The sequence below is a fragment of the Suricata suricatta genome, chromosome 2 (genome assembly GCF_006229205.1).
Source record: "Suricata suricatta isolate VVHF042 chromosome 2, meerkat_22Aug2017_6uvM2_HiC, whole genome shotgun sequence".
Lineage (NCBI taxonomy): Eukaryota > Metazoa > Chordata > Mammalia > Carnivora > Herpestidae > Suricata > Suricata suricatta.
In genome coordinates this window covers 13,647,358-13,675,060 of record NC_043701.1, presented here as the reverse complement: position 1 = coordinate 13,675,060, position 27,703 = coordinate 13,647,358, and the positions used below count along the sequence as shown (strand labels likewise).

At 40.5% G+C, this 27,703-nt stretch overlaps 1 protein-coding gene and 1 long non-coding RNA gene across 2 annotated transcripts in view; one reads left to right on the top strand and one right to left on the bottom strand.

The window, feature by feature from the left end:
* Positions 1-27,703, bottom strand: part of KDM7A (lysine demethylase 7A) — a 97,240-nt gene that overhangs the window by 46,789 nt on the left and 22,748 nt on the right. The window lies entirely within an intron of this gene.
* Positions 1,467-27,703, top strand: LOC115278239. Its single transcript, XR_003902778.1, has 3 exons — positions 1,467-1,747; positions 14,500-14,665; positions 27,515-27,703. It is a non-coding gene; the product is annotated as an uncharacterized LOC115278239 (long non-coding RNA).

Genomic DNA, 27,703 nt, shown 5'->3' with positions numbered 1-27,703 from the left:
GGAGTTATAGGGTCTTAAGGCACTTATCCTGGAAGGACAGGAAAGGTGACGATGAACATGGGACCTCATTAATAAATTGAGAAGGCCTATTAGGATTTCCTGAGAAATGACTAAAGGAATGGAAATAGAAAGTGTAACTTCCACACTAGTACTGGGGACAGAAAAAAATTTATAAGACTTTATTTTGGGGACACCTGAGTGGCTCAGTCTAAGCCTCCAACTTCAGCTCAGGTCATGATCTCATGGCTTGTGAGTTCAAGCCCCATGTTGGGCTCTGTGCTGACAGCTCAGAGCCTGGAACCTGCTTCCGATTGATTCTGTGTCTCCCTCTCTCTCTCTGCCTGTCCTCTGCTCACGCTCTGTCTCCCTCTCTCTCTCTCCTTCAAAAATAAATAGGGGTGCCTGGATGGCTCAGTCAATTAAGCGTCCAGCTTCAGCTCAGGTCATGATCTCACGGTTCGTGGGTTTGAGCCTCGCATCCGGCTCTGTGCTGACAGCTAGCTCAGAGCCTGGAGCCCGTTTTGGATTCTGTGTCTCCCTCTCTCTCTCTGACCCTCCCCTGCTCGTGCTGTCTCTATCTCTCAAAAATAAATTAAAAAAAAAAAACCATTTAAAAATAAATAAATAAACATTTTTTTTTTAAATTTTTAAGAAAAAAAGAACAAGGAGGGGGAAAAAACAGGAAAAGAAATAGAGACACTAAAATAAGATGGAGGTGTAAATTAAAACATAGGACTTCTGTCCTTATATTACATACAAATGGATTAACCTGTTCCAGTTAAAAGACACAGATTACCTGGCTGGACTTAAACACTACAATTCCACAGTTAAAAGAGACATACATAATACAGGAATACAGAAAGGCTGAAAGTAATAGAACAGGCAAATAAATACCATGAAAATAGTAATCAAAAGAAAGTAGAGCTATATTAAAATGAAGCGACACAAAATCTCCAGCAAAAAATATGAGATAAAGCCTAAGACTTTCCATTCTTCAGGTGGACAATAAGAGGAACAAGTGACTGTACTGGAGATTTTGACACCTCTCTCAGTATCTGATGGAGTACACAGGTAAAACGAAAATCTATGAAATATACAAGATTTGAACTGTAGGATTAAAAAACAACACGGCCTAATGGACATTTATGAAATATTCCACCCAACCTCTACAGAACACACATCCCTTCAAGCATACATGGACCATTTGTAACAGGCTACCAAACACTGGACCACAAATTCTGAAGGTCAAACTAGGAACTCTCTAGCTACAGTTCAATTAAACTAGAAATCAATGACAAAAAGCTAAATGGAAAATCTACATGTGTTTAGAAATTATGAAATAAACTGCTAAGTAACCCATGAGTCAACAGATAACTCATAATGAAACATTGACATCATCTTCAAGTGAGCACTAATGAAAAAGCTACATAACAAAACTTGTGGGATGCAGAACTTATAAACAGAAATATACAGTTTGAAATGCACACATTAGCAACGGCTGAAATCATCACACTAATAAGCATCCACCTGAAGAAGTTACAAGAAGAATAGCAAAATACACCTTAGAAAACAAACAGAAGGAACAAAAAAGCAGAATTCATCACATAGAAAACGAACCATGCAACAGCATCAGACCCAAAATTTCTTTGACAAGTCAAAACGAGCAAGTTTAAGAAAAAGAGATGACATGAATAACCTATACTGGGAAAGAAAAGTGGTGCAGAACTGGATTCTAGAGACACTGAAGGTAAGAGAGAGTATTATGAACAACTTTATGCTGAGACTATAAAATATAGGTAAGATAGATAAACCCGAATCACAAAAAATACAATATTTGAAGTCTTCCATTACTTAGTAATATTTTAGTATTTTTACTAATTTTAAGTAATTAAAAGTACTTACTAATTTTTAAAATTGTCACACACATACACATACACACAAATCCCAGTCCCAGATGGCCTCACAGCAAGTTCTATCAAATACTCCAGGAGTAAATAACTCCAATACTATTTAAAACCTGCACTAGAGGAGCACCTGGGTGGCTTATTCGGTGAAGCATCCGACTCCTGATTGCGGCTCAGGTCATGCCTCATGGTTGGTGAGATCAAACCCCACACAGGACTCTGCACTGACAGTGCGAGCCTGCTTGCAATTCTCTCTCTCCCTCTCTCTCTGCTCCTCCTGCACATGTGCACATACTCTCTCAAACTTCTTTAAATTTTTTTTAATGTTTATTTATTTTTGAGAAAGAGAGAGAAGAAACAGCATGTGAGTGGGAGAGGGTCAGCGAGAGAGGGAGACAGAATCCAAAGCAGGCTCCAGGCTCTTAGCTGCCAGCACAGAGCCCGATGTGGAGCTCAAACTCATGAATTTCAAGATCATGACCTGAGCCAAAGTCAGACGTTAAACTGACTGAGTCACCCAGGTGCCCCAAACAAACATTTTTAAATTTTTATTTTATTTCATTTATTTTGAGAGCAAGTGTGTGAGAGAGCAGGAGAGCGGCAGAGACAGAGGGAGAAAAACAGAGATGGAGAGAATCCCAAGCAGACTCCACAATGTCAGTGCAGAGCCCTAAGTGAGGCTTGATCTCACCAACCATGAGATCATGACCTGAGCCGAAATCAAGAGTTGGATGCTTCACTGAATGAGCCATCCAGGCAGCCCCCAAAATAAATAAACTTAATTTTTTTTAAAAAACTTGCACAAGAGAGTAGGACAAAAAACCTTACTCCCTAACTCATCTTAGGATAGCATAACTTGATACTAAAATTTAGGATGATACAAGAAAGGAAAATTACCAGCCACTCTCATTTACTTATGAGCAAAGATACAAACAGCAAGTTTGGCCTATCTCAGGAACGCAAGCTGGTTTTAACACTAAATATTTTAATCAGTGAAATGTGCTACATTAATAGATTAAAAGAAAAAACCTTATGACCATTTAAAAAGTTGCAGGACAAGTTCTCAACAAAATTCAACATTTACTTATGATTAAAAAGCAAACAAAACCTCGAAGAAAATCAAGACTAGAAACATACCTCCATAATCTGATAAAGGATATTTCTAAAAAATCCTGTGCAAATAACATGAAATCAGTCTGAGAGTAAGAACAAAAGAATGTCTCAAGTTACCAGTTCTAGTGAATATTCACTGGTGTAATAAAATAAAAGATTAAAAGGCTTAGGAATTCGAAAAGAAAAAACAAAGCTGTCATTTGCAAGTGCTATGGCTACATATGCAGAAAACTCAAAACAACTTACACATAAATGATAAGAATCAATAAAAAGGTTGCTAGATATAATATCAGCACATAAAAAGTAATCACATTTCCATATACAAACAACATAAAGCTAAACACCACGTACAACTGAATAAAAAATGCCAAGTACACTGGAATTGAACAAAACTATGTAAAAATTCTTTAAGGAAAATGATAAAACATCATCAGGAGACTTTAAGGAAGATGTATATGAGGGGCGCCTGGATGGCTCAGTCGGTTAAGCACCTGGCCTGGCATTTAATTTTGGCTCAGGTCATGATCTCACAGTTGTAGGACTGTCAGGCTATGTGCTTGGGATATTCTCTCTCTCCCAACCCGCTATGCCCAGTCCACCCTCTGCTCATGCTCTCTCTAAAAAAACAAAAACAAAGTTTAATCCCAATCAAAGTCTATGGAACCTGACAAGCTGATTCTGAAAGTAATACGGAAATGCAAAGGGCCAAGAATATGTAAGGCATTCTTACATGCACTTTATCATGTATCAAGATTTATTTCAAAGCTATAGAAATTAAGGCAATATGGAAAAGATGCAAGAGCTCAAGGACACTCAGGCACGTGTGGATGCTCCTGTGTAACACAGGCGGCGCTGCGAGGCACGCAGCAACAACAGACTTTTCAAAATTAGGTTCTGAGACTTTTATATTAAGTCTGTATGAAGAAAAACTGAAATTAGGCCCCTAATTCACAGAATTAAAATTTATTCCACACTAGCTTAAAAACCTAAACACACACAAAAGGAAAACATAAAGGCTGTAGTAAGATAATATGAAAATATCTTTGACTTTGTGGTACAAAGGGCTATCTTAATCAAAACATAAAATGCTCTCTCCATAAGCAGGGGAAAGCTTGTAACTTCAATCATACTAAAATAACTTCTGCTCCTTAAACTATAAAGGATGAAAGGATAAGTTAGAATGGAAGAAGACAGTACAGTACAGACCAAAGGAATGATATCTAGACTATAATAAACCCCTACAAATTGTAAGAAAAAATAGAAAAATGGCCACAAGACTTGAAGAGGCACATCATAAAAGGAAATCCAAGTGGCTGATACACATGGTAAGGTAAGGTGTGCAATCTCATTAACAAGAGGGGAAACACAAAATAAAACCACAGTAAAATACCAATACACCCACTAGTTGGCTAGTACTAAAAAGTCTGATGACATCCAGTGTTGATGATGATGTGAAGCAGTAGAAACTTTCACATACTGCTGGCTGGAGTAAATCTAGAACAGCCTTTGTGGAAAACAATTTTGCAACAAAGCAAAAGCTGCATTCTCTGAACAAGCAGTTTCTCCTTTAGGTAAGTATATCTTAGAGAAACTCATGCCCATGTGCACTAGGATATGTACTTACACAGGAATGGTTATAGACTCATTATTTGTAATAGTCATCAGCAACAAGAATGAATTACAGCATACACTCACAGGTACAGTATATACGCAAATAAAAATGAAAGAACAATAGCCCATGCAATGTATGAATGAATTCTATAAATGAGTCATCACCATGTTAAATAAAGAGAGAGACAGAAAATATATCCAGGTGTATTCTACTCATAAAGCTTGTCATCAGGCAAAGCTGAATGAAATACGATGCTAAGGGATTAAACTATCAAGAAGAGCAGAGAAGAGCTGGCTCATAATAGGACCATGATTTCCTCTAGGAAGCTGCAATCTAGAAAAGTGTGTCTTGGAGTCTTGGACAGTTGTTATATGCTTAGTAATTATTCATTAAACTAAAGATTCACATTTTAGACACTTTTCTGTGTTATTTAATAATTAAAATGTTTTAAGGATAAAATTCTATCCTATTTTTACAACCATGTAAAAAAATAAAGCAAACAAAAACTCTGAAATGTAGCAATCTAATGATCATAGCAAAATATAAAAATACTCTTAGAAATCTCTAAATATCTGTAAACAATCCTACATTTTAATTTTTATGTTAAAAAATTATGTTATTATGTTTATGTTTTATGAAACAGAGCATGAGTGGGAGAGAGGCAGAGAGAGAGGGAGACACAGAATCTGAAGCAGACTTCAGGCTCTGAGCTATCAGCACAGAGCCCGACGCGGGGCTTGAACCCAACTAACCATGAGATCATGACCTGAGTCGAAGTTGGGCGCTTAACCAATTGAGCCACCCAAGTGCCCCAAACAAGCCTACTTTCCATGTGTGAACTCCATCCAGTACATCTGCTACCATAAGGTCTTTGAGACAGAGTAGATCTCACTGCAATCAAGACAAAAAAAGTTAAAAGCAGTTGTCAAAAATAATATGACATTGCCATTCGAATATTCAATCCATGTAATTTAACCAAGTGTAATTTACTTTTGAGTAGAACTGAAACTTGCTTTATTATTTTTGTCCAACTTAGATTTACTTATTTCCATAAAGAGCAAAAGGAGAATATGCTAATTGTTTAAAAAGCTTTTTTTGAGAGAAAGTGAGAGTGAGTGGGGGAGAGGGGAGAGGGGGAGAAGGAGGAAGACACAATCTTAAGCAGGCTCTATGCTGAGCACACAGGGCTCAATTCCACAACCCTGGGACCATGACCCAAGCCAAAATCAAGAGTTGGACCCTCAAGCGACTGAGCTACCCAGGTGCCCCTAAAAATCTTTTTGTTTTAACTGAAAGACTATAAATTTCCACTTCAATAAAATAAACCCTATGTAAAATTTCCTACACATTTATGTATCATGTCCTGGGCCCATGGTTTCTTGTATCCAAAAAGGTTTCTAGAACCCAAAGAAAAAGTTAAAAATCATTGGATAGAGGATCCAAACTTCCAAATTTCAAAACTTACATGCAAAACTAGAGCAATCAAGACTGTGTGGTACTAGTGTAAAGAAAGACATACAATCAATGCAACAGGCTGGATAACCCAGAAATAAACCCTCACTTTAAGGATCAACTAATTTTCGATGACAATGACAAAATCATTCAATGGGGAAAGAACAGTCTTTTCAACAAATGCTCCTGAAATGAACAAATATGCAAAAGAATGCATTGGGACCTCACCATATACATATACAAAAATTAACTCCAATGGATCATATACCTAAATGTAAAAATTAAAATTATAAAACTCTTCAAATAAAGCAGAGGAGTAAATCTTCATGCCTTGAATCCAACCCCAAATGCAGAAGGAACAAAGGAAAAAATTGATAAATTGGACATCACACTGCAGCCTGAAGATTTCCATTTTCTCAGTTTAGTCTGGTGTGAGATTACCAGCTAGGTGAGTGTGGAAAGGGTGAGAAAAGAAAGGTGTGAGGTATGAGGACCTAGGGAAGGAGTGAGGAAGAAAGGATATAATCACTGATCTGAAGAACGAGAAAGACCAAGAAACACAGTAACATTGCCAGGCAATGTTCAGGGTCCACCTGAGGTCTATGATCATAAATTCCAAGCGAAAGCATTTCTGCCCCATTGTGTGATACCAGCCCAAAGAAGGAGAGTGGGTCTGTCCAGAGTGGGGGCTTTGTGGACAAAGCCCAGAAAGAGAGGTCAGGGTATTTACAAGGAACTTGATACAATGGCGGACGCTGCAGTCTGAGCTGGACAAGAGGGGCATGAAGAGGAAGAAGGTAGTGAAAGTGAAAAAACCGTAAGATGGTCTGAGGTGTCTCAATGTGGTCCTGTCACTGACTCAGCGTAGACCTTGGGCAAGCGATCCATGAGGGGCAGAGATTGTGCTCAAGTAGTGGAATGCTTAGAACTTAAAATATCCAAGGCAGGAGGTTCTCTAACAGTACTAAGGGCGGTAACAGCACGTGAAGATGGAGCAAAGAAAAGATGGTGAGAAGCAAGTGAGATGAGTGAGTGCTATCTCTGGATGCAGTCAGAGCTCCACTCCAAACCTTGCCTTGAAAGTGAGGTTCATCAGGTGTCAGTGTAGAGGTGCACTCCAAGCAGAACAGAAATTTAAACCTACAGAAGCCAGCTTGACACTTCCAGAAACTCAGATTTGTCTTGTCATACCTTAAACTATGGCCACATTCCTCACTCTTAAATAGTGATAGCTACACCAAGTTAAGTAAGAAAATAATGTTAGATGTGTCCTGGAAAATCTAAACCAACATATCATACACACACACCTGTCATATATGTATTACATATATGACAACTGTCATGTAAGGGTGACTCCCATAAAGCTTAGGGAAGAAGGAAAAGACAGGGACATTTGAACTAATTAAAGACACTTTGGGCAAAATTTAGCTAATAATCCTCAAAGATCCCTAGTTCCTCTCTCCAGTTTCTACTCTTCACTTCCCTCCCCAATATAATCTCTTTTTTTAATTTTAAAAAAATTTTTAATGTTTTTATTTATGAGAGACAGAGAGAGACAGTGCAAGCAGGGGAGGGTCAGAGAGAGGGGGAGACACAGAATCTGAAGCAGGCTTCAGGCTCTGAGCTAGCTGCCAGCACAGAGCCTGATGCGGGGTTCAAACCCACGAACCGTGAGGTCATGACCTGAGCCGAAGCCAGACGCTTAACTGACTGAGCCACCCAGGTGCTCCCCCCAATATAACCTCTTATAGTAACATGTCAGTGATGTTTTTAGGTTTTCACAATTCTCAACAACTAGCAAAATATTTTCACCAACATTCTTTTTAAAATTACAGAACTTGGGGTGCCCAGGTGGCTCAGTCAATTAAGCATCTGACTTCAGCTCAGGTCATGGTCTCACAGTCCCTGAGTTAGAGCCCTGCATTGGGCTCTGTGCTGACTGCTCAGAGCCTAGAGCCTGCTTCCAATTATATGTCTCCCTCTCTCTGCCCCTCCCCCATTCATACTCTGTCTCTGTCTCTCTCACTCAAAAATAATCACTTAAAAATATTTTTGTATTTAATAATAGTAAATTTGGTATATTTACTATTTTTTTACTAAAACAGTAAATTGATGAATTATTCAAAACTCTTTAATCATATAAAATACCATTTAAAACATCAAACACAAAAATTAAATGTTCCCAGGGCACCTGGGTGGCTCAGTGGTTAAGCGTCCAACTTTGGCTCAGGTCATATCTGCAGTTTGTGAGTTTGAGCCCTGTGTAGGGCTCTATGCTGACAGCTCAGAGTCTAGAGCCTACCTCGGATTCTGTGTCACCCTCTCTCTCTCTGCCCCACCCCAGCTTGCACTCTGTCTCTCTCTCTCTCAAAAATAAACATTAAAAAAATTTTTTTTAATTAAATGTTCCCAACCAAGATTATTTGAGATCTATGAAGGGCGGTAAAAGGAACTACACATACATTTCCATTTCTTTCCCAGAGGAGGGATAACTTTTCCCACTCCTTACCCTACCTTAAGAGAATTCTAGAATCACTCTAGCTTTAACAGGTTTGTTAAAAGCAAATATAATAGAACACACAAAATGCAGAATTCTGAAAGCAAATTTTATAAGAATCACTGCCAACCCTTTAGTCTCTCTCACTCCATTTATTTCTCTGACAAAACTTTCCTTCATATACAAATCACCCTTTTTCCTAACAGCAAAATGTTCAATGTTTATTAGACTAGTGTGGCTCTGTGTGTGTGTGTGTGTGTGTGTGTGTGTGTGTGTGTGTGTGTCTCTCTCTCTCTCTCTCTCTCTCTCTCTCTGTTGGGGGTGGTTTTCCATAGGGGTGACAATCTGAACTTTGCTGAATAGCTCCCATCTATAGAAGAAGAGACCTATTGCCATTTGGTGAGTGGGACAGTGACAACTTTAGCACTTTCTATTGTCTTAATCTTCTGAAACTGTTGCTTAGCTGGCTTTTTTTTTTTTTTTTTTTTTTTTGGACACTTGACAAGAACAGAATTGAACTAATGACTAACCAGAATTCCATAGGATCTGCCAAGCATTCTTTTTTTTCCCTCTTGGATAATGTTCCCATTTATATTCTCTACTCTTGTGGTTGGAAGGGTGGGTGGCCAAATTTTTTAAGATCTTACTGTCCCAAGGACTTCATTAGATATTCCTCTTGCTTCAAATTCTCTCTCCATTCTTCACCAAGCAACCCATACTACCTAGTCTTCAAAGTCCAACTCAAATTCTAACTCCTTGGTGAAACTTCACTGGATCACCCCACAGAAAGTCCTTCAATATTTTATTGCTACACATTTTCACACATTGATATTGAGCTATTTTATATACTCTATTTCCTGAATTGAGCTCAGGAATTCTCCTGGTACCAAGTATAGTGTCCCCACACCACCATGATCCCAGCAAATTTCTTTTGATTATTAACTGTACAGAATACCTTTTTGAAAACTAATATGTTATATTAAAGTCATAAGCAACTTTTATTTTAAGTTTATTCAGCTGGGGGTGACTGCCTGGATGGCTTGGTCACTTAAGTGTCCGACTCTTGATCTCAGAGGTCTTGATCTCAGGTTCACGAGTTCAAGCATCGCATTGGGTCCCACGCTGGACATGGAACCTACTTAAAAAAAAAAAAGGTCCATCTAGCTTAACTTTTTTTAAGGATTTGTTGTTACAAGAACTAAAGGCATCAAACAGTTGGTAAAAAAGGGAAAGACCATTCAACATATGAATTAGATTGTTTCAGCCTTCCTTGGATGATAGAAGGCTGTAGTCATGAAATTCATTCATTTAAAATTTTCCTTCCTGGGGCATCTGGGTGGCTCAGTCGGTTGAGCGTCCCACTTCGGCTCAGGTCATGATCTCACGATTCGTGGGTTCGGGCCTCATGTCGGGCTCTGTGCTAAGCCTGGAGCCTGCTTTGGATTCTGTCTCTTTCTCTCTCTGCCCCTCCCCTGTTCACGCTCTGTCTCTCTCTGTCTTCTTACCCAAAGCACCGTACTCGACTGCAACCTCCAAAGCCCCACACTATCATCAAAGAGGCTGGGAAGCAGCCTTTGAAATGAATGACCTCCAGGAACATAGACGAGTTAGATCCTAACTCGGAGGTCAGTTGGGCTCATGGGATGGCGATAAGCCAGGCCAGACCTACCCAGCTTCGGTCCCTGCCACAGCGGAGTGAGACTAGCTTGGACTAGTGTCCACAAGCGTGGACTAGCTTCAGTGAGATGCACGGGTTTTGGAATTAGAAAGGCTTGGTTTGATTTTAGCCAGTAGTTATGACTCTGAGCAAGTTTCATCTCTCTAAGCAGGAGTTCCCCTAGAATCATATAGAACAATGTGTGTACATGCGTAAGGCGCAGGGCTTGGCAAATAGTAAGCAATGGCACTGTAACTATTTTAAGTAATCAATGGCAGCCATTAATATTATTACATTCCTATCAGAGAGCAGTCACAGCTAGTATAGCTTTGGGTTTATTTATGAGGTTTGAGCCTAAGCAGGAAACTTGTCTTAATATTTTCTCTCCGTGGTATCTCTTCAGAGCACAAATAGATACTCAAATGGCCATTCTTTAAGGGGTGGAGGGAGATAATTTGTTTTAAATTTTTTATTAACTCTGATGGCTGCATTGTCTGGAGTCGGTCTGCCTATGTTGGAATCCTGGATACTCCACTTGGTAGTTGTGCGACTTTGAGCAACTAACTCTGCCTGGTATTGTCTTATTTGTAAAGATGGAGATAATGAAATTTGTCTCCCTCAAAGAGTCCATAATAAAATTAATATACATAAAATGCTTAGAATGAAACTGTAGAACAATAGTTTTGTTGGTCCAAAATCTTTATTTTGCTAACTAGTATTGGCTTAATCGGCTGACATTCTTACTAAAAGTACAAGGATGCCAATAGGCATTTTCTTTTTTTTTTTTTTCTTTTTTGAGAGAGAGAGAGAGAGAGAGAATCTTATATAGGCTTCATACTCAGTGTGGAGCCCAACAGAGAGCTCTATCCCACAACTCTGGGATCATGACCTGAGCTGAAATCGAGTGGGATGCTCAATTGACTGAGCCACCCAGGTGCCCCAAGCATTTTCATTTTTAAATTACATTTTGTGCAATGTGTTAACCCTGAGATACTTTATTACCAGATATCAGCTAAAGTTTATAATCTCCACATATAAAAATTGAAATGGCAATTTATGATTAAATCTGCAGTTCAGAAAAAGCCCAACTTCTATGATTTTCTTGCTGACATGTAAAACTATTTTCATAAAATTAAGTGCTTTTCTTTATAAGTCAAGTATGGCATATTTCAACTTCTGGGAAGATTTTATTTTTGACATATTAAAGCTATTTATTGGCATATTATGTGCTTAACTATATTTAACGAGGGTTCTGAATGAAGTGCATACTCTGATCCAAATTCCTTCAGTTCATAATAGTCTCAGAAAATTAGACACTTTTTCTACCTCAAACAGCTGGCTTGTGCGTCCAACTGTTCTAGGGCTTCCCAACTTATTTCCAACCAGCTGATTCAGAACATCTATGTTACTGAAGAACTGAATGAAGAACATGAGAGGAAAAGTAAGGGGAGGCTGAAGAACCACCAGGTGTGCTCACTGACAAAACGCACCCCTTAAAATCCAATTCTATTAACAAGCTTCTAACAAAATTTGTTCCAAGGTAAATTTGTGAAGTGTATACATCAAATACATTTTAAATGCTGACACATTGTACTGGTTGCTTCTTGAATACCAGAAACACGTTCCTTTTGCCTGTCACTGCTTGACATCTAAGTCCTGAGTAGACAATGTAAATGGTTGATGGAGCATATGGATCTTTACAAATAAGCACAAATAGACTGTTCTCTCATGAAGGTAATAGTTTCTATTAAAATGTCCTAAAGAAAGAAAAAGTGTTTAAATTTCTGACATACCCAAAGAGCTAAACATATTTGCCTTTCACCATCCTGTAAGTCATTCCACTAGCCATTCAACCTCTTCGGCTAATAGTCTTACTTCTCTTTGGTGATCTCCTCTCTGCCTGTCTGGCTCTGCATGAGGTATGTCAATAAATCCCGTCCCAAAGTGAATATAATGTGAACATTTACGAACTTTGTAAATTATTTTGGGGGAGAAAAAAAAAAACTTGCCATGTCCATAAAGGACAAACACTAGCAATTTCATAAGATTTACTTGGCAATTTACTAAAGTTAATAGAGGAAGGAAGTTAGAAGTAGGTTATCAGTCTGCATATCAGCATGTACACTACTGCCATAATGTCTTTCTGACAAATTTTACCTAATAACCACAACAAGTACACATTATGTAAAAATTTCTTCTAAAGCAACCGAAATCTAGAAGTCCGAGAAATGTGTGCTGAGTCTTCAGTTCCTTGCTGTGGAATGCAAGACTTAAAGTATTAGCATTTCAAGAAAACTTTTCCTAACCTCCTTTAACATTCAGACTATTTGTGGCTCCCAAACCTAGCTGTACAATAGAATCCCCTGTAGAGCTTTTATGAGCTGCTAGGAGGTAGCCTTTCAAAAGAATGAGGCAGCTCTGTAGGAAGAGGCAGCGCTGTAGGAAGAGACAGAGAAAGATCTTTAAGATATGCTGGAAAGCAACAAAAGCCAGGTGGAGAACAGTTTGTGTAATATGCCCCCACCTCACCAACCAACACCACACGCATGTTTGCAAATGCATGCAGAGTGGAAGTCTGTAACAATGTGCACAAAGTGGGTACAGGTGACTGCCTCTGGAAAAGAAACCAGAATGGATGCAGAATGGAAAGGGAGAATTGCTTTTTACCGTAAAACCTTCTACATCTTCTGTGTTGTGCATTGCTTTTTTTTAAATTTTTAACATTTTTATTCATTTTTAAGAGACAGAGAGAGACAGACTTCAAGCAGGGGTGAGAAAGACTTCGAGCAGGGGTGAGACAGACAGAGAGGGAGACAGAATCCGAAGCAGGATCCAGGTTCTGACCTGTCAGTACTGAGCCCGACAGCGAGATCATGACCTGAGTTGGATGCTTCACCGACTGAGCGACCCAGGCACCCCGTGCGTTGCTTATTTTTAAGGAGAAAAACATATTCTTGAGCCCCACCTTCGGTCTACAGGGAGCAGTTTCTGGGTGGGGTCCAAGAACCCTGACTGCTAGCACGGTCCCCAGGCCGTCGGCAGCCAGCTCAGAGCCGTCCTCAGCAACGGTGTCTGGCAGCGAGGCTGGCACAGTATCTTACTCATGGTCGCTTGTCAATATGATGGAAAGATGGAGAGGCAGGTATGGCGGAGCACTTTAGGGACGAGTTTTTCTCCCTTATTTATAAAAGAGAAGGCCATGTGACAGAAAGATTGCTTTTGGCCCCTTCCTTCCCTCCTGCTTTGGACGCTCTTAAGAATGTAAAGTCTAGAGCTTCTCCAGCTATCTTGCACCCATGTGGTGACAAGCCTGAAGACAGATGTCAACATACTGAGAAGGTGAAATAATAGTTTTCCTTTACATGGTAACTGAAATCGGTGCATTATCAGAACCTTACTGAGGACCGCCAACTATAGCATTCTCCAAAAAAGCATTTCCTAACTGTTCCACAGGAGTTAAGCTTACTCACAGAACGACTCCATAGTCGTAAGACTGCCTGAGGGGCAAGATATACCATATCACCACCCTGGCCATCTGCATGTCCTCTGGGCAAAACCACCTGTGGGCCACCACTACCCTCACTCATCAGGCGTCTGAATTCAAAGCTACTGCCCAGCAGCACAAGCACTCTGACTTTAAAAACTCTTAACCTTTCCTGCCAAACCTATTGATACAATAACCGCCAAATCCCTTCTGCATAGCTTGACTTCATTCCTGGCCAGGCTCATCCTGTCACAAATGTATCACAGTGACAGAGTGGGCAGTTTAAGACCTGTTTTCTGATTCCTGCTTGAAACCTTACATTTCTCTCCGGCTAAGAAAACACAGAAAAAGAGAAGCAGAATGTAAGAGACAGCAGGAGAGTACAGCAAGGAAGGAGATGAAACACTACCAATAAACACCACTTGTCTGAAGCAATTCAGTGCACAAACGGTCCCACACATGCCAGCAGCCCATACAGCACAGCAAGCCAAGGTCCGTGATGCTCAGTCATCAAAATTAAAGAGGGCAGTGTTCTCTCGGAGAGCCTAACATATCCACCAAATCCTTCTAAAAATAACTGACATAGGAGGAATTTTCTCTCTAGAGCAACTTTTCTGAGGACATTCAACCACATCTCACAAAAAGAATCCTCAGTTAGAGGAAAGTTTTATTCCAGTAGACCACATCATTCCTCAAAGAGCAAAATGGTTGCTAGTTTTTATATGGCAATTAAAATCTGTGAAATGGTAACACTTCACTGCAATTGTATCCATGCTAAAGGTTACTTACCACTACAGAATGCTTCTGGCATTTTTGGAAAAGAAAGGATTCAAAAAGGATCAAGAAAGGGAGAAATAAATTAAACAGCAGCAACCAGCTTCAAAGTAAAGTCTTATCACACAGCACATCTTTTCAAGGTAGCAGGACCGGAAGACTATTCAATGAGGTAAGTAAATGGCTTCCGTGCTCTACTTCGCAGGTGACCTTGCCAGTGCATCTGCACAGACAGAAGTAAATGAAAGCACACTTACTATACAGGCATTCATACACAAATATGACCATCATGTAAAAATTTTGTTATTTACTATTTGTTTTTTATTAAATTTTTTCAATGTTTACTTATTTTTGAGAGGGACAAAGTGTGAACAGGGGAGGAGCAGAAAAAGAGGGGGACACAGAATCCAAAGCAGGCTCCAGGCTCTGAGCTGTCAGCACAGAGCCTGACACAGGGCACAAACTCTCACACTGTGAGCTCATGACCTCAGCGTAAGTCAGATGCTTAGCCAAGTGAGCCACCCAGGTGCTCCTGTTATTTATTATTTAATAAAGGGAACCCAAACTCTACTTTCAAATCCAGTATCTCTCTGGGTTTGAAAAGTAGGTTATGACCTTTCTTCTCATCAATAATTTTCTACGGCTTTGGGTGGGAGTCTCCCAAAAGCAGATCCTGACACACAAGCCTGAGTGTGGATGCTCACGCGGCATGTGAGCCCTAGAGGCATTAGCAGAGGGGTATACAAGTGAGCCCGGAAGAAGCCACAGTGCAAACCCTAATGAGCATTTACCCTTTTGGGGACATCTGGAAGACTGGGTAGTAGGGGCATGGCCCCATCCAAAGGAAGAGAAAGCAAGGTTACTCATCCAGTCTCCCAACAGACAATGGTTGATAGCTACCCTCAGGGCATTAACTTCCCAGCATTTTCAGCTGGCTTCAAATGCAAGGTGGTGAGCTCCAACCATTGGAGAAAGTCCTCAGGCCAAGTCTCAAGTGCATTTGGCAAGAAGTCTTTCAAAGATAAAGACAGAGAGGCACCTGGGTGGCTCAGTCCATTAAGCATCTGACTCCAGACTGCAGCTCAGGTCATGATCTCAGAGTTCCTGACTTTGAGCCCTGAGGTGGGCTCCGCCAGTGTGGAGCCTGCTTGGGATTCATTCCGTCTGCCCCTCCCTGTGCTCGCGCGCGCGTTCTCTCTCTCAAAATAAACTTTTAAAAATCTAAAAAAGAGAGACAAAGATAGAGATAGAAATAGACTGAAACACAGAGAGCTGGGAAAACTAGGGTAGTGCTCCTACAGAGCCCGCTACATATGCAAAATTCCAGTCTAGCCAAACTCGTACGCACACCGCTTGTTCATTCTTGGTCCGCGGATGCTCATCCCAATACTCATTGCGTTCTTCACCCTCCTCCATATTATCCCTCCACTGTCTAGAGGACAAACGCTGAACAAGTATATACATAAAACACATATGATAAAGTTATCATAGGTAAATAGGTATAAATTAAGTAAAAAAACCCTAATGTGTAATATTAATAAGTAATATTAATTATGTAAGAATATCAACTTACTAATGCATGATATTAATTAATATTAATAAGTAATGTTTCTGAACAAAAATTAAAGAAAACTTGTCCAACTTGATGAAGAAATCCACCACTGACTTGGGTAGGAGGGAAAGAAGCATCACTGGACCGTGGCAGTTCTCGGAGGAGAAACTAAGCATTCCTGGCTGCATATTACATATCAATTCCAGAGACATACATACAACTGATGAATTTTGAAAACAAATTTTGTTCTACCACTAAGGGCAGTCTCAGCTCTGGGCTCAGCTACCATGACTCTCTTATGAGACTGGACCGTTATGCAGAAGAATGAAACATGGAACAGATGGAAAAAGGGCAATCTTTTAGATAAAAGGGATTAAAATACCTTAGCTATCCTAAGAGAAGTTCCACAGAAAAAAGTACCACTTCCAGAACTTTTTTTTCCCAATGTTTATTTACTTTTGAGAGAGAGAGCGTGAGCAAGAGAGGGGCAGAGAGAGAGGGGGACACAGACTCTGAATGAGGCTCCAGGCTCCAAGCTGTCAGCACAGAGCCTGACATGGGGCTCGAAACCACAAACCGTGAGATCATGACGTGAGCCGACGTTGGACGCTTAACTGACTGAGCCGCCCAGGCGCCCCACCCCAGGAACTATTTTTAAAGAAGAGATCATGGTGATGACTAGGGAATTTCCAGACTTCTGTTTAAGAGGAAAGTGCTACACTAAAGTACATTTATGTCCGTGTGGGCGGGTGTGACGAGAGGGATGAAGAGCGAGCACTCAGAAGGGGTTCTGGAGGGGGGCGGCTCTGAGAATGAGAGAAGAAAACCAAAGCAGCTGGGATTAGGCAGAAGAGATTAGGTCACAAAGAGACCCCTACCGGGCAAGGCCTCAGAGGTGAGAGCAGGAAAAAGAAATATGAGCAGGTGGAGGCTCAGGCTTCTACTGGGTTATTAGTTTAGCAGCCATAACACTGTATGTGGGGAAAAGACACACTTGAGACCATGCTCTTTCCTTCATCAAGGGATAAACATCATTACTGTAAAATGAACCCAAAATGCCTTCTATGACTCAGCCATTCACTCATTCAAAGCACTATCAGGTCACCTGAAATATAACAATGATAAAATTAAAAAATAAAATCAAATGTCTACACTCTCGAAGCTTACATTTTATTTGGGGGAGACAGAAAAACAAACAAGCAGCCACACAGTATACGTCTGATGACAACAGTGCTGTGGAGGCAAAAGTGTGCCGGAGGGTAAGGGATTTCCTATTTTCTACTACAGTAGTTAGTGAAGCCCTCACTGAGAAGAGGACAAGGAGAAAAAACCTAGAGGAAGTGTGGAACAGGCCCTGGGGCTTGTGAGGAAAGTGCTTTGAGCTGAAGTCAAAGCAAATGCAAGGGCCCTGAGGCAAGTCTGGCCAGAGGAAGAAACGGGGAGCAGGCTGGTGCAGCGGAGGCCCAGTAGATCGGAGCCACAGAAGAGATGCTGTTCTTAGAGGCCACAGACAGCTTTCCCTCTGGGGGAGATGGGAGTCTCCGGAGGGTTTCAAGCAGCAGAGTTACAAGACCTGACTTATATTTAAAAGTGTCACTCTGGTTCTGTGCTAGCAGAAGAAAGGAGACCAGGTAGAAAGCTACTGCAATAAGCTCTGTGGAAGGGGAGTGATGTGGAGGGATGAGATCATGGAGGGAGGCCAACAGCATTTTGCTGAAGAATTCAACGCAGATTCGAAGAGAAGAAATAAGGATGGCTCCAAAGACTCTGGCCTGATCACCCTGCCACTAACAGAGGGGCGAGACTGCAGGAGAGGGCTGATGGGGGAGGGAGCTCCAGAGTCACTGTGGACACGCTAGAGGGCAGGATGACTACTACTAAGACTCATCCGGGTAGAGACAGAAAGTTGGCAATTACATGTTCAAGACTAGAGCTCAGGGGGGAGGTCTCCGAGGAAGATAAAAATTTAGGAATCATCCACATACAGATGAAAGCTTAAGTCACGGGATAAGATAAATGCTAGAAAAAGAGAGCTACTGAGGACTAAACCCTGGAGTCCTCCAGTGTTAAAAGATGAGGGAGATCAGGATTGTGATGAGGACTCAGAAGGAGGACTCCGAAGGAGAAGCGAAGCTAGAGAAAACCAGCACATGGACTCCCCAGAAGCCGAGTGAGGGGACACCCACCAGGAACTTTGACTAGACCCTTGGCACAGGGAAATAAAGACAAAAGTCCGACTGGGTTCAGAGAGAATGGGACCTTAAGAAGAGACAGAAAAAAAAGAACAAAACTGGAAACTGTAAACATGGACACTTCTTTTGATGAATTTGCTATCAAGGGAGTTAAGAAATGAGGGTTGCAGATGGAGGGGGAGTGTCATGTTAAGGATGTTTTCTTCTTTTTTTTTTAATGAAGGTTATACACTACTTGCTAATGAGAAAAAATGATATGGGGGAAGGGGTGCAATTATTGAAGCCATGTTCTTGAAGAGATGACAAAGGATGGGATCTAATATACCTAAAGATAATTGCCAATAACTGGGCAGTTTCCTTTTCTTTCTGGAAAGTTACATTTCCAGAAATTTCCTAAGTCTGAAAATAGATCTCTCCATACAACGGCAAACTTTGGCAACTGTGGCTCACAGACAAATGGCTGGATATAAGATGTGTAGCACTGACACTTCAAAAACAATGACTAGAATAAAAAGCACTAAAATAATGAAGAAAATGAGAAAAATAATGTCATTTATTTCAAGAACACACGTTTTTTTGACAAAACAAATATGCTACCTGTCCTCATTTGAGGGTCCCTTCTTTCCAGTGGGTATATAGACATCTTCTAGAGACTTTTTACTGACCCAGCTCAAGGTCTACTAAGTGAAGAGTTAGGCACGCCTGCATCAAGCAGGCTTACAGCCTCCTGGGAAGATAGTGCATCTGAGAAGGTGATCTTCAAGTCACCCCATCTTGCTCTAAATACTAATGAAGAGGCCGTGGTGCAGAACACCTTCTCTTACTTGCTGGGCAGGCAAGGCCACCACTAAAGCAGCGAGGAATCCAGAGAACTCCAACACCGTCATCACCGTAGGAAAGGCTGGAGGACCTGACAGGATCCAGTCCCCAGATGACATTATACTGGCAACAGGACACATTCGCGAGAACGGAGGGTCAGGACGGCTTGTCCTGCTACTGCGCCTCCAGCTGTATGACGCCATTCTCATTTGGTTAAATTCTTCTATCCTTTACTTCTCTTAAAGAAATGTGTATTCTCGGAGAACCTGGGTGGTTCAGTCGGTTGAGTGTCCGACTTCAGCTCAGGTCATGATCTCACAGTTCGTGGGTTCAAGCCCCACGTTGGGCTCTGTGCTGACAGCTCAGAGCCTGGAGCCTGCTTCTATTTGTGTGTCCCTCTCTCTCTGCCCCTGTCCCACTCAGCACGTGCTCTCTCTCTGAAAAATAAACATTAAAAAAAGTGTATTCTTTCCCTGTGTCCATAGTTATCCTTTCCTCCACCACCACCCGCCTTCTGTCAATCTCACATGTACACATTTTCTGTGATGAAGACTCTTGATCTGGATACATGTATCTTTTCTCACCAAAATTCAAATATGTAGCGAGTACTGCAAACATACAATTTAACAGATACTTTGTTCAGGATGATATTAAATTTAAAAAGCCAAAATCCGCTTAAAGCTGTTTTAAAGAAAAATGTTAAATGAATACGGTCTTACACAGATACGGTAGAAACCGTAACAGTGATCAACGAAACGAAAACTTGCGGAGGTGGTGCAGAGGAAGAGATAGAAAAGGAAGAAAAGTCACCCGCATCCTAACATCACTCGATCTTAAAGTCCTAAGAAGCTGGTGCCACCTTCTGCCTCTGCTCTGTCCAGAGAAACAAAAGCACTTCTCAGAGCACGGAGCTGGTGAAAGAACCACGCGGCAGGCCTTGGGCAGGGGCTAAGGCTGAAAACAAGCCCTCCGCAGCTGGCAGGAAGTCAGAAGAGAAGCTGCCAGGGTTGGGTAACACTCAGAAGAGTCGAGCAGCCCCAACAAGGTCTCTCAGAGAACGACATGTGTGAAAGACTGTGGATGAGCAATGCAATCAAGGGGTCCAAGGAATGAGGACACAGAAAGAATTTCACATCAGGGGATCCCATCTCTCCCACCACAGGCTGGATGCCCACAAAGGGAAAGGCAAGAACGAGAAAATTCGGGAGCGGAGGCCAGCTCTGGCTACTTGGCATTTGGACGGTTGGAAAAGCAGGTTTGGGGAAAGAAGTCCCTGAATCAAACAGGAGGGACTCTGCTCTCTGATCTCCCAAGGGATCTGATCCTTTGATATACAGAAAATAAGGACAGACTAGCAAAAAAAGGAAAGTGACTCAAAGAATCAGGCACACAAAAAAATTAGCCTTAAAAAAGTACTGAAATAGGGAAGACTCTAAGAGAGAAATATGACTCAGAGCTGTGACAAGTTAAATTAAGTAAAAAGACTCAAATCCTCTAATCTGCAGATAAAACTATTTATAACCCACGATTCCTTCAGAAAGCAATGAAGTAAAAACAACTGACCACATGTCTACAATACAGAGTGTGTGATGTGATAGGTGAGGCACTGTGGGAGCTCACAGAGAAGAGGAAAAACCCATGAACCCACAAAGCAGTCTCTGGGGGAGAAGGCTCTGATGGAGCCTCCCCAGAAGGCCACAGGAAGTTTCTGACGTCACTGTTGGGAACTGGCCAGAAAGCCTCTCTGCCTCCAGAGTGCCTTGCGTCCCATACTTTGTTACTTACTAAATCAGGATGCTATCCAAACTCACTGGTTGTTCTGACTTTTGTTCACATGGAGTTTGAGTGGTGGTTTTTTTTTTTTTTTTTGGTTTGTTTTTTAAATGGTCTATGGAGTTTCTGAGCACAGGGTATATCTCCAGGACCTCCAAGCAGATCTTTGGGACCATTTAATTTTCTTGTTTATATTTATTAATACTAAAGTAGTCATAAAACACTATATAAATCAAAAGGACCACAGTGGACATCATCCCAATTTCCTTGGCAAATAGTGACTGCTTATCTGACAACAGCTTTTGCCCTTAAAAAAAAAACACCAAACTGGGGCACCTGGGTGGCTCAGTTGGTTAAGTCTTCAACTCCTGATTTTGTCTTAGATCACAATCTCATGGTTCTTGGGGTGGAGCCCGGTGAGGGGCTAAGCACTGACAGCAGGGAGCCTGCTTTAGGATCCTCTCTCTCTGCCCCTCCCCTGATCGTGCTCGGTCTTTCTCTCTCTCTCAAAATAAACAAACATGAAAAAAATTAAAAAAAAACAAAACACCAAATTATCTACAATGGTATAGGTTCTCCCAGCTTGAACAGTGTCATAATTCCCTGCACATGATGTCAGGCTGTTTTATGATTGCCCACAGATAAATGGGAGTCAATATTAGATATTTGAAATGCCTGTGTTTTGAGGTCAGGGAAAACTATACCCCTAAGTTACAAACGAAGAGAAGTTCTGCACTTCTTCACAAAATATTCTGAAAATGTTTTATTCCCCCTCCCCATAATACAATACAAACTGGATATATCGTTGTATGTTCTCTAATATTAATCTTGATGTATTAGAATTAGCTGGTGAATGCAACTTACTGCCTTGGTAAATTAGTATCTTAAATTTGCATAGTTAGGAGGGTATTAAGCTCACCAAACTTATATTTCAGTATCAGTGTTCCTTCTGCTTCCTGGTTCTGTTCAACATTCCCCTTAGAACATAAATTTTAAAACATGACTACAGGGACGCCTGGCTGGCTGAGGCAGTTAAGCATCTGACTTCGGCTCAGGCGATGGTCCCGCGTTTTGTGGGTTCAAGTCCTACATCAGGCTCTTGGCTGTCAGCGCAGAGTCTGCTTTATATCCTCTGTCCCCCTCTTTTTCTGCCCTTCCCAGCTCGTTCTCTCTCTCTCTCTCTCTCTCTCTTTCTCTCAAAAATAAATAAACTTAAAAAAATTTTTTTTAATTTTTTAATGTTTATTTATTTTTGAGAGACAGACAGAGCATGAGCGGGGAAAGGGCAGATAGAGGAGACACAGAATCTGAAGCAGACTCCAGGATCCCAGCTGTCAGCACAGAGCCCGACATGGGGCTCGAACTCACGAACTGTGAGATCATGACCTGAACCAAAGTCGGACATTTAACCGACTGAGCCACCCAGGCACCTCACTTTAAAAATTTTTAAATAAATAAAATACAACTACAGATTTTTTAAATTTCAGAATGTGTAACACTAGGAACATACCGTAAGGATATCCAAATGCTTGTCAAGAATAAAGATAAACATACAAAAGTAACATACACTACAGCACTGTTAAGTACTAAGAAAAAAAGAAAGAAAAGAAAGAGGAAGAAACCAGATGAAGAATCCATCATCAGAGAACCAGATTAGTTATGGTAAATCCACAGAATGGAATTCTATGCAGCCATTTCAACAGAATGAAATATCTGTTCTGCTGAGACGAAAAGCTCTCCTCAACCTCCAGGATATAAGTGAAAACAAGCACAGTTCAGGGACACCTGGGTGGTTCAGTAGGTTAAGCGTCTGACTTTGGCTCGGGCCGTGATCTTACAGTTCGGGAGTTCAAGCCCTCCGTCAGGCTCTGTGCTAGAGCTCTGAGCCTGCTTCCCAGTCTGTGTCTTCCTCTCTCTTTGCCCCTCCCCCACTCTCTCTCTCACACACGTGTGCGTGCTCTCTCTTAAAAAATAAATTAAAAAAAAATTTTTAAGGGAAAGAAAGAAAAAGAGCACAGTAGAGAATCATCTGCACTGTGACGTCTGCCTTCTGGGACGGAAACGCAAAACTGTTAATGTTGTTCACCGCTGGAGAAGAGGACTGTAGGAAGGAGACAAGAGGTTTTTACTTCTCATTTTTTCGTCTTTCTATATTTCTTGGATTTCTCACTAGACTTTTTTGGTGTTTTTTTTGTTGTTTTTTTTTAACTACAGGGTATGTGGTCAAAGGAGATATGAACCCTTTCTTGTATCCGTCTTTTTTACTTCCCTATATTGGTTAGAGCTAATAAATGTCTACATTAAGATAGTTCTTTATGACAATAAACTATTTAAAAAAAAGATAGTTCTTTAATGAATAATCAATAAAGAATGCTAATGAGACAATTAATTCCAAAACTAATGGCAAAGGGAAAGAAACATTTAATTCTGCCTCTCCTTTACAAACTGTATCACTAGATAACCAAAGGAGTAAAGAAAAATCTTCTCTTTAGAGAAATATTCTAACTAGTAAATGAAAAATAATTACGTAAGTAAACTATCATCATTTGGGAACCACTCGTAAATAAACGAATGGATATTGGCATTGGTCAGCGGCAGTAAACATGACAAAAAGAGAACAAAACCAAACATTTTATGCTTCTTAATGGAAAACTATGCCTCCCGCTTATTTTACTTATTTTGAGAGAGAGAGAGAGAGAGAGAGAGAGGGAGAGAGAGAGAGAGAGAGAGGGAGAGGCAGGGGGAGAGACAGAGGGAGAATCCCAAGCAGGCTCCACACTGTCAGATCAGAGCCCAATGCAGGGCTTGAACTCTTGAGCCACAAGATCATGACCTGAGCCGAACTCAAGAGTTGGGCACCTAATGGACTGAGCCACCCAGGCGCCCCGATAAAATATTCTTGGAATGAAAAAATCTGAATCTGATCAAGCTTCTCTAGATCTAACTACCAATTTACAGGAAAGAGAAGAATATGTTAAAAGATGCGGCAAGGATGTAATAAGCAAAATCCAGAAAGTAGAAAACTTTGCAGGAAAAACGAGCACTGTCTACCAAAAATAAGTTGCGAGGGGAAAATGCAAGACATGAGGAAAGCCTATAGATGAGGGTTTTCCACAAGCAGCACTGGTGACACGTAGGGATGGATCACTCTTTCTTGTGGGGGCCGTGCTGGGCACGGATGTTTAACAGCATCCCTGCCTCTACCTCCTAGATTCCAGTAGCAATTCCCCCCACCCCACCCCCAGGTGCCACCAAAGAGTGTTTCTAGACATTGCCAAGTATCTTCCAGTGGGGGACAAAATGCATCCAGTTGAGAACTACTCCTACTGATTAAAAGACTTGTGAAAAAAAAAAAAAAAGACTTGTGGACAGTATTTGGATCCTGATTCAACAAACAGTAAAAAAAAGTTAATGACATTTTTGAGATAAGTGGAAGTTTGACCAATGACTATTTCATGAAATTAAGGAATTGTCAATTATTTTTAGTTTAGAGAGAAGGAGACACAGAATCCAAATCAGGCTCCAGGCTCTGAGCTGTCAGCACAGAGCCTGATGCAGGGCTCAAACTCACAACTGAGATCATGATCTGAGCCGAAGTCAAACAATTAACCAAATGAACCACCCAGGCACACCAAAAATTTAAAAATCTTAATTTAAGAAAAATGCAAGGGAAGAGAAGGTTAAATGAAACAAGACTGGTCATGAACCGATAATCGCTGAAGCGGAGTGATGGCTGCCTGGGAGCACATTATATTACCCTGCTTACTTTTGCATGTTTGAAATTTTCTCTAAAAAAAAAAAAAATTAAGGTCAAGACCATCATGGTAGCTAGCAGCACTCAACTGAATGACAAACCAACCCAGCGACTCAATCTTGATTAACATCCAACTGATTTCCACTCACCATCCCACGAATGCCACTCAGGGGCACTCAAATGCATTAAAAAATATATATTCATCTTTTCCAAGACAAATGAAAAGAAATGAACTCCTAGGATACCTTAAACCCCTAGAGTTCACAAAACACAGATTCGAAAATGCTGCTTTAGAGAAATTCCTGATTCATTAATAACGCTTTAGAGATTCCTATTATATTCATTTACTTGCTCAGTCTAGAGCTGTTCTTCTACAACACTTCGACTCATCAATTTTGTTTTATACTAAAAATAACCAAAACCAGTGGTATTTTAAAATTTAGATAAGAATAATATTTTTTTCTTTTTTAAATATAATTTATTGTCAAATTGGCTTACATACTACACCCAGTGTTCATCCCATCAAGTGCCCCCCTCACTGCCCATCGCCCATTTTCCCTCCTCCTCCCAGTCTGTTATCTGTATTTAAGAGTCTCTTGTGGTTTGCCTCCCTCCCTCTCTGTAACTTTTTTCCCCTTCCGTTCGCCCATGGTCTTCTGTTAAATTCTCAAGATCAACATAAGAATAATATGTTTAAACTTAGAGACACTACTTAAATATCCACTAGTGAACACTGTAGTGAAGAATATTTTCCCTCAAGGCTATTCTTCCCAGCCAGGAAACGATAAGGCACACTTAAAAATATATTATATGGGTGTGCCTGGGTGGCTCAGTCGGTTAAGCCTCCAACTTCAACTCAGGTCATGATCTTGCAGTCTGTGAGTTTGAGCCCTGTTTCGGGCTCTGTGCTGACAGCTCGGACCCTGGAGCCTGCTTCAGATTCTGTGTCTCCCTCTCTCTCACTTCACCTCCCCTGCTCACACTCTGTCTCTCTCTCTCTCAAAAATAAATATTTGTTTAAAATATGTATATATATAATATGTATATCAACAGATATAAGGGGGGAAATATATGGCTCTCTTCATAGATGCTGAAGAAGTTTTGACAAATCCAACATTTATTCATGATAAAAGTACTAGAAAAAAATTAAGAAACTTTAATAGAATAAATTATGCCTAAAGCTAGTATCTAATTTAATGAGGAAATATAGGCATTTCCACTAAAATCAAGAACAAAGAAAGGATAGCCACTGTCTCCATCACTGTTTAATATTGTAAGTGGGATAAGCCTGTACAATTAGATAAGAGAATTCATTTAGAGGCAGAATGGGTATAGTAGGAACCTCTAGTGAACTGATGATACACAAACTCAAACAGTTCTTTCAGTAAAATAGCAGGAAATAAAAGTAACTTCAAAAGTCAAATCTTCAGATATACAACCAATAACCAATTAGCAAGCAAATGGTAGGGAAAAGCCCATTTAGAACAGTAACAAAGAAAACAACACATAGAAAATAACACATTTGCAAAATCTTCAGGAAAAAAAACTGTTTTAAACATATCTAATAGTCACAATAAGTAGACCTAAATAAAGAGACATCCCTGTTCTTGGGATTACAGGATCCATTCTCCCTAAGTTAATTTGGAAATTCAATGTAATACCAGTAAAATATCAACAAGCTTTTTTTAAAGTTGTAACTTTAACTCCAATTAGCTAACAAGCAGTGTTACAACAGCGTCCTGTGTAAAACACAGTGATTCGACCACTCCACACATCGCCTAGTGCTTTACCACAGCAACCACCTCCTTAATCCCCGTCACCTACTTAACCCACCTCCCGCCCTCCTCGGTCAGTTTGTTCTCTATAAGTAAGAATCTGTCTCTTGCTTTCAAATAATCAACAAGCTTTTAATGAAACTAGACAAGTTGCTACTAAACTTCATATAAAAAAATAAACCTATAAGAATAGCCAGAAAAACACCGAAAACGGCTAACTGCAAGGCTGGGACTGGTCTTACCAGACTTAAAAATATACAATAAAAGCCATACTTAAAAGTATGGTAGTGGCACAAGAGTAGATAAACAGATCAGTGGAAAAGAAGAGAAAGAGTAGAAACTGATCCAAGTATATAATGAATTTCAATACGTGACAAAGGTGGCATGTCAAATTACTGGGACAAATAAGAACTTTTCAGTAAACAGTGCTGTGACAGGAAAATCTATTTAGAAAAAACAAAATTATATCCCTATTTCATACTATACACAAGAATAACTTCCAAATGTATTAGGGATCTAAACGGAAAAGAAAACAGAACCATACAAGTTCTCAAAGAAAACAGTTAAACCCTTTATAACCTTGGGATAGAGAAAGCTTACTAATTATGACTCAAAACCCAGAACCAGTAAAAGACTGATAAGGAGGACTACATATATATTTTTAATTCTCAGGGCATAAAAAAAAAATCCCCACAGGGGTGCCTGGGTGGCTCAGTCGGTTAAGCCTCCGACTTCGGCTCAGGTCAGATCTCATGGTTGTGAGTTCGAGCCCCACGTCAGTCTCTGTGCTGACAGCTAGCTCAGAGCCTGGAGCCTGCTTCAGATTCTGTATCTCCCTCTCTCTCGCTGCCCCTCCCCACTCATGCTCTGTCTCTCTCTGTATCAAAAATAAATTTAAAAAACATTAAAAATGTTCAAAAAAAATCACCACAGGCAAAATGATCAAACCAACTACAGCCCTGGAGAGAAGATTTATATATGCCACACAGGGCGAATATCTCTAACATGTAAAGAGCTCCAAAAACCTGAGAGTCAGAAAAAGTTATAAAAATTTTTCAAAAAAAGAAAATGCCCTCAAACATATGAAATGTTGTTTAAACTCATTTACAATTAGAGAAATGGAGAATAAAAAAGAGATGCCATTTTTCACCTACAGACTGGCAAAGATTAAAACCCAGGACAGCATTCTGATGGCAAGACTGTGGGGAAAGATGCACCCTCCTACTCTGCTGGCAGAGCTGCAAAATGGTCCAGCCATTCGGGAGGGAAATCCGGCAATCTTAACAAACAACATATGCACTTACCTTTCGACCAAGTAATCCCACTTCTGCTAATCTAACCTGAA